The 6,620-nt window shown below is 42.3% G+C and overlaps 7 non-coding genes across 7 annotated transcripts; all 7 read right to left on the bottom strand.

The window, feature by feature from the left end:
* Nucleotides 1-1,027: 1,027 nt before the first annotated feature.
* Nucleotides 1,028-1,116, bottom strand: trnay-gua (transfer RNA tyrosine (anticodon GUA)). The gene is given in 2 exon segments: nucleotides 1,028-1,063; nucleotides 1,080-1,116. It is a non-coding gene; the product is annotated as a tRNA-Tyr (tRNA).
* A 768-nt stretch (nucleotides 1,117-1,884) lies between these two features.
* Nucleotides 1,885-1,973, bottom strand: trnay-gua (transfer RNA tyrosine (anticodon GUA)). Its single transcript is given in 2 exon segments — nucleotides 1,885-1,920; nucleotides 1,937-1,973. It is a non-coding gene; the product is annotated as a tRNA-Tyr (tRNA).
* Nucleotides 1,974-2,757: 784 nt separating this feature from the next.
* Nucleotides 2,758-2,846, bottom strand: trnay-gua (transfer RNA tyrosine (anticodon GUA)). Its single transcript is given in 2 exon segments — nucleotides 2,758-2,793; nucleotides 2,810-2,846. It is a non-coding gene; the product is annotated as a tRNA-Tyr (tRNA).
* Nucleotides 2,847-3,630: 784 nt separating this feature from the next.
* Nucleotides 3,631-3,719, bottom strand: trnay-gua (transfer RNA tyrosine (anticodon GUA)). Its single transcript is given in 2 exon segments — nucleotides 3,631-3,666; nucleotides 3,683-3,719. It is a non-coding gene; the product is annotated as a tRNA-Tyr (tRNA).
* A 784-nt stretch (nucleotides 3,720-4,503) lies between these two features.
* trnay-gua (transfer RNA tyrosine (anticodon GUA)) lies at nucleotides 4,504-4,592 on the bottom strand. The gene is given in 2 exon segments: nucleotides 4,504-4,539; nucleotides 4,556-4,592. It is a non-coding gene; the product is annotated as a tRNA-Tyr (tRNA).
* Nucleotides 4,593-5,376: 784 nt separating this feature from the next.
* trnay-gua (transfer RNA tyrosine (anticodon GUA)) lies at nucleotides 5,377-5,465 on the bottom strand. The gene is given in 2 exon segments: nucleotides 5,377-5,412; nucleotides 5,429-5,465. It is a non-coding gene; the product is annotated as a tRNA-Tyr (tRNA).
* A 784-nt stretch (nucleotides 5,466-6,249) lies between these two features.
* trnay-gua (transfer RNA tyrosine (anticodon GUA)) lies at nucleotides 6,250-6,338 on the bottom strand. Its single transcript is given in 2 exon segments — nucleotides 6,250-6,285; nucleotides 6,302-6,338. It is a non-coding gene; the product is annotated as a tRNA-Tyr (tRNA).
* Between the last annotated feature and the right edge of the window lie 282 nt (nucleotides 6,339-6,620).

Here is a 6,620-nt window from a genome sequence, read left to right as displayed (position 1 = left end):
CCCATCAGATGACAGTGACACAACTGTCATTGATGTCCACTACCGCTGATCAAAAAGAAGTTTTCATCATAACTATGTTCCCATTTTAGGACATGGGTGTCTAATTTTTACTTACCAGTCTATACTAATCGGTCTTGAAGGACGTAGGCCTTGTTACAGAGGTAAATTTCAAATGTTCAGCATGAGCAGGAGGAGGAAAAATGTGGTACTTTTAACAGTTTTGCTTTCTTTATACATAAAGAAATGGTGTAATTTATGCCATGTTCCTTCATGCCTAAGGCACTGAACATTATCCATATCAACATGAGTATCCTTCTATTTTTCAACTCTTGGGCTGCATTCAGACCCAGGGGAGTAAAGCTAACAATTTTGACTTCTCCATTGTACAGAAATTGATAATAGAGCATAGTACTGTGTTTTTTGTTTTTGTTTTTTTTATGTCACTTACCTTAATACTGGGAGTACAAGGGAGCAAATTTGAAAAATTGATACTAGAGCATAGGACTGTGTTTTTTTTGAATGTCACTTACCTTACTGTTGGTAGATCCAACGCTGTTGGACCATGGGATTGCACCCAACTTTTTCTCTGAAAATTGTCCTAACCTGTCTGGAACATGTCTTATGTTCGCTGTGTGTTACACTGCATGGGCACCTATAGCTACTGACTTAGAACCCTTCACCTTATCAAGTCAAAGGGAGTACAGGAAGCTGTTTTGATATTTCCCATACACCTACAGTGTCCCTCAAATGTATACTTGATTGTAGGACGGTGGGAGTTTAATGTCAGCGACCTTTAATGTAGATCAGTCTTTTTTGACCTAAGGACTTGGCCCTACTTTCTGACTGAAAACTAGAGTAAAGTGGGAGGAAACATGTCTTCTTCCAACACACAGAGAAGTCTTTGCTTTTCCAACTGATCACTCAAAGGAGTACAGCTATACTATGAAATGGTATTACACGCCATTGCAATCAATTTTTTCGTTTTTAGCTGCGTTCAATCAGAACAGACAGAAGGTATTGTAAAATCTCCTCCGAGCCGGAGTTGAACCAGCGACCTAAGGATTCCTGTTCCCATACACCTACAGTCCTCCGCTCTACCAACTGAGCTATCGAAGGGATCACATGTGCAGTGTCTGGTTTGTTGGACCATCGGATACATGGGACCTAACAGAGTCTGTGTTTTGCAAGAATTCCATGTTGCAAGGACTTGAACATAACAAAACTGTATCTGTCTGACTCTACATGTTCCTTCATGCCTGAGGCACTGAACATATTTCACATCAACATGAGTATCCTTCCTTTTTCCAACTCTTGGGCTGTGTTCAGACGCAGGGGAGTACAGGGAGCAATTTTGAGAAATTGATACTAGAGCATAGGACTGTGTTTTTTTGAATGTCACTTACCTTACTGTTGGTAGATCCAATGCTGTTGGACCATGGGATTGCACCCAACTTTTTCTCTGAAAATTGTCCTAACCTGTCTGGAACATGTCTTATGTTCGCTGTGTGTTACACTGCATGGGCACCTATAGCTACTGACTTAGAACCCTTCACCTTATCAAGTCAAAGGGAGTACAGGAAGCTGTTTTGATATTTCCCATACACCTACAGTGTCCCTCAAATGTATACTTGATTGTAGGACGGTGGGAGTTTAATGTCGATCAGTCTTTTTTGACCTAAGGACTTGGCCCTACTTTCTGACTGAAAACTAGAGTAAAGTGGGAGGAAACATGTCTTCTTCCAACACACAGAGAAGTCTTTGCTTTTCCAACTGATCACTCAAAGGAGTACAGCTATACTATGAAATGGTATTACACGCCATTGCAATCAATTTTTTCGTTTTTAGCTGCGTTCAATCAGAACAGACAGAAGGTATTGTAAAATCTCCTCCGAGCCGGAGTTGAACCAGCGACCTAAGGATTCCTGTTCCCATACACCTACAGTCCTCCGCTCTACCAACTGAGCTATCGAAGGGATCACATGTGCAGTGTCTGGTTTGTTGGACCATCGGATACATGGGACCTAACAGAATCTGTGTTTTGCAAGAATTCCATGTTGCAAGGACTTGAACATAACAAAACTGTATCTGTCTGACTCTACATGTTCCTTCATGCCTGAGGCACTGAACATATTTCACATCAACATGAGTATCCTTCCTTTTTCCAACTCTTGGGCTGCGTTCAGACGCAGGGGAGTACAGGGAGCAATTTTGAGAAATTGATACTAGAGCATAGGACTGTGTTTTTTTGAATGTCACTTACCTTACTGTTGGTAGATCCAACGCTGTTGGACCATGGGATTGCACCCAACTTTTTCTCTGAAAATTGTCCTAACCTGTCTGGAACATGTCTTATGTTCGCTGTGTGTTACACTGCATGGGCACCTATAGCTACTGACTTAGAACCCTTCACCTTATCAAGTCAAAGGGAGTACAGGAAGCTGTTTTGATATTTCCCATACACCTACAGTGTCCCTCAAATGTATACTTGATTGTAGGACGGTGGGAGTTTAATGTCAGCGACCTTTAATGTAGATCAGTCTTTTTTGACCTAAGGACTTGGCCCTACTTTCTGACTGAAAACTAGAGTAAAGTGGGAGGAAACATGTCTTCTTCCAACACACAGAGAAGTCTTTGCTTTTCCAACTGATCACTCAAAGGAGTACAGCTATACTATGAAATGGTATTACACGCCATTGCAATCAATTTTTTCGTTTTTAGCTGCGTTCAATCAGAACAGACAGAAGGTATTGTAAAATCTCCTCCGAGCTGGAGTTGAACCAGCGACCTAAGGATTCCTGTTCCCATACACCTACAGTCCTCCGCTCTACCAACTGAGCTATCGAAGGGATCACATGTGCAGTGTCTGGTTTGTTGGACCATCGGATACATGGGACCTAACAGAATCTGTGTTTTGCAAGAATTCCATGTTGCAAGGACTTGAACATAACAAAACTGTATCTGTCTGACTCTACATGTTCCTTCATGCCTGAGGCACTGAACATATTTCACATCAACATGAGTATCCTTCCTTTTTCCAACTCTTGGGCTGCGTTCAGACGCAGGGGAGTACAGGGAGCAATTTTGAGAAATTGATACTAGAGCATAGGACTGTGTTTTTTTGAATGTCACTTACCTTACTGTTGGTAGATCCAACGCTGTTGGACCATGGAATTGCACCCAACTTTTTCTCTGAAAATTGTCCTAACCTGTCTGGAACATGTCTTATGTTCGCTGTGTGTTACACTGCATGGGCACCTATAGCTACTGACTTAGAACCCTTCACCTTATCAAGTCAAAAGGAGTACAGGAAGCTGTTTTGATATTTCCCATACACCTACAGTGTCCCTCAAATGTATACTTGATTGTAGGACGGTGGGAGTTTAATGTCAGCGACCTTTAATGTAGATCAGTCTTTTTTGACCTAAGGACTTGGCCCTAATTTCTGACTGAAAACTAGAGTAAAGTGGGAGGAAACATGTCTTCTTCCAACACACAGAGAAGTCTTTGCTTTTCCAACTGATCACTCAAAGGAGTACAGCTATACTATGAAATGGTATTACACGCCATTGCAATCAATTTTTTCATTTTTAGCTGCATTCAATCAGAACAGACAGAAGGTATTGTAAAATCTCCTCCGAGCCGGAGTTGAACCAGCGACCTAAGGATTCCTGTTCCCATACACCTACAGTCCTCCGCTCTACCAACTGAGCTATCGAAGGGATCACATGTGCAGTGTCTGGTTTGTTGGACCATCGCATACATGGGACCTAACAGAGTCTGTGTTTTGCAAGAATTCCATGTTGCAAGGACTTGAACATAACAAAACTGTATCTGTCTGACTCTACATGTTCCTTCATGCCTGAGGCACTGAACATATTTCACATCAACATGAGTATCCTTCCTTTTTCCAACTCTTGGGCTGTGTTCAGACGCAGGGGAGTACAGGGAGCAATTTTGAGAAATTGATACTAGAGCATAGGACTGTGTTTTTTTGAATGTCACTTACCTTACTGTTGGTAGATCCAATGCTGTTGGACCATGGGATTGCACCCAACTTTTTCTCTGAAAATTGTCCTAACCTGTCTGGAACATGTCTTATGTTCGCTGTGTGTTACACTGCATGGGCACCTATAGCTACTGACTTAGAACCCTTCACCTTATCAAGTCAAAGGGAGTACAGGAAGCTGTTTTGATATTTCCCATACACCTACAGTGTCCCTCAAATGTATTCTTGATTGTAGGACGGTGGGAGTTTAATGTCAGCGACCTTTAATGTAGATCAGTCTTTTTTGACCTAAGGACTTGGCCCTACTTTCTGACTGAAAACTAGAGTAAAGTGGGAGGAAACATGTCTTCTTCCAACACACAGAGAAGTCTTTGCTTTTGCAACTGATCACTCAAAGGAGTACAGCTATACTATGAAATGGTATTACACGCCATTGCAATCAATTTTTTCGTTTTTAGCTGCGTTCAATCAGAACAGACAGAAGGTATTGTAAAATCTCCTCCGAGCCGGAGTTGAACCAGCGACCTAAGGATTCCTGTTCCCATACACCTACAGTCCTCCGCTCTACCAACTGAGCTATCGAAGGGATCACATGTGCAGTGTCTGGTTTGTTGGACCATCGCATACATGGGACCTAACAGAGTCTGTGTTTTGCAAGAATTCCATGTTGCAAGGACTTGAACATAACAAAACTGTATCTGTCTGACTCTACATGTTCCTTCATGCCTGAGGCACTGAACATATTTCACATCAACATGAGTATCCTTCCTTTTTCCAACTCTTGGGCTGCGTTCAGACGCAGGGGAGTACAGGGAGCAATTTTGAGAAATTGATACTAGAGCATAGGACTGTGTTTTTTTGAATGTCACTTACCTTACTGTTGGTAGATCCAACGCTGTTGGACCATGGGATTGCACCCAACTTTTTCTCTGAAAATTGTCCTAACCTGTCTGGAACATGTCTTATGTTCGCTGTGTGTTACACTGCATGGGCACCTATAGCTACTGACTTAGAACCCTTCACCTTATCAAGTCAAAGGGAGTACAGGAAGCTGTTTTGATATTTCCCATACAGCTACAGTGTCCCTCAAATGTATACTTGATTGTAGGACGGTGGGAGTTTAATGTCAGCGACCTTTAATGTAGATCAGTCTTTTTTGACCTAAGGACTTGGCCCTACTTTCTGACTGAAAACTAGAGTAAAGTGGGAGGAAACATGTCTTCTTCCAACACACAGAGAAGTCTTTGCTTTTCCAACTGATCACTCAAAGGAGTACAGCAATACTATGAAATGGTATTACACGCCATTGCAATCAATTTTTTCGTTTTTAGCTGCGTTCAATCAGAACAGACAGAAGGTATTGTAAAATCTCCTCCGAGCCGGAGTTGAACCAGCGACCTAAGGATTCCTGTTCCCATACACCTACAGTCCTCCGCTCTACCAACTGAGCTATCGAAGGGATCACATGTGCAGTGTCTGGTTTGTTGGACCATCGGATACATGGGACCTAACAGAGTCTGTGTTTTGCAAGAATTCCATGTTGCAAGGACTTGAACATAACAAAACTGTATCTGTCTGACTCTACATGTTCCTTCATGCCTGAGGCACTGAACATATTTCACATCAACATGAGTATCCTTCCTTTTTCCAACTCTTGGGCTGCGTTCAGACGCAGGGGAGTACAGGGAGCAATTTTGAGAAATTGATACTAGAGCATAGGACTGTGTTTTTTTGAATGTCACTTACCTTACTGTTGGTAGATCCAACGCTGTTGGACCATGGGATTGCACCCAACTTTTTCTCCGAAAATTGTCCTAACCTGTCTGGAACATGTCTTATGTTCGCTGTGTGTTACACTGCATGGGCACCTATAGCTACTGACTTAGAACCCTTCACCTTATCAAGTCAAAGGGAGTACAGGAAGATGTTTTGATATTTCCCATACAGCTACAGTGTCCCTCAAATGTATTCTTGATTGTAGGACGGTGGGAGTTTAATGTCAGCGACCTTTAATGTAGATCAGTCTTTTTTGACCTAAGGACTTGGCCCTACTTTCTGACTGAAAACTAGAGTAAAGTGGGAGGAAACATGTCTTCTTCCAACACACAGAGAAGTCTTTGCTTTTCCAACTGATCACTCAAAGGAGTACAGCTATACTATGAAATGGTATTACACGCCATTGCAATCAATTTTTTCGTTTTTAGCTGCGTTCAATCAGAACAGACAGAAGGTATTGTAAAATCTCCTCCGAGCCGGAGTTGAACCAGCGACCTAAGGATTCCTGTTCCCATACACCTACAGTCCTCCGCTCTACCAACTGAGCTATCGAAGGGCTCACATGTGCAGTGTCTGGTTTGTTGGACCATCGCATACATGGGACCTAACAGAGTCTGTGTTTTGCAAGAATTCCATGTTGCAAGGACTTGAACATAACAAAACTGTATCTGTCTGACTCTACATGTTCCTTCATGCCTGAGGCACTGAACATATTTCACATCAACATGAGTATCCTTCCTTTTTCCAACTCTTGGGCTGCGTTCAGACGCAGGGGAGTACAGGGAGCAATTTTGAGAAATCGATACTAGAGCATAGGACTGTGTTTTTTTGAATGTCA

The sequence above is a fragment of the Maylandia zebra genome, linkage group LG10 (assembly GCF_041146795.1).
Source record: "Maylandia zebra isolate NMK-2024a linkage group LG10, Mzebra_GT3a, whole genome shotgun sequence".
Lineage (NCBI taxonomy): Eukaryota > Metazoa > Chordata > Actinopteri > Cichliformes > Cichlidae > Maylandia > Maylandia zebra.
Note: the sequence above shows the minus strand (reverse complement) of the source record. Positions and strands in the feature narration are given on the sequence as shown.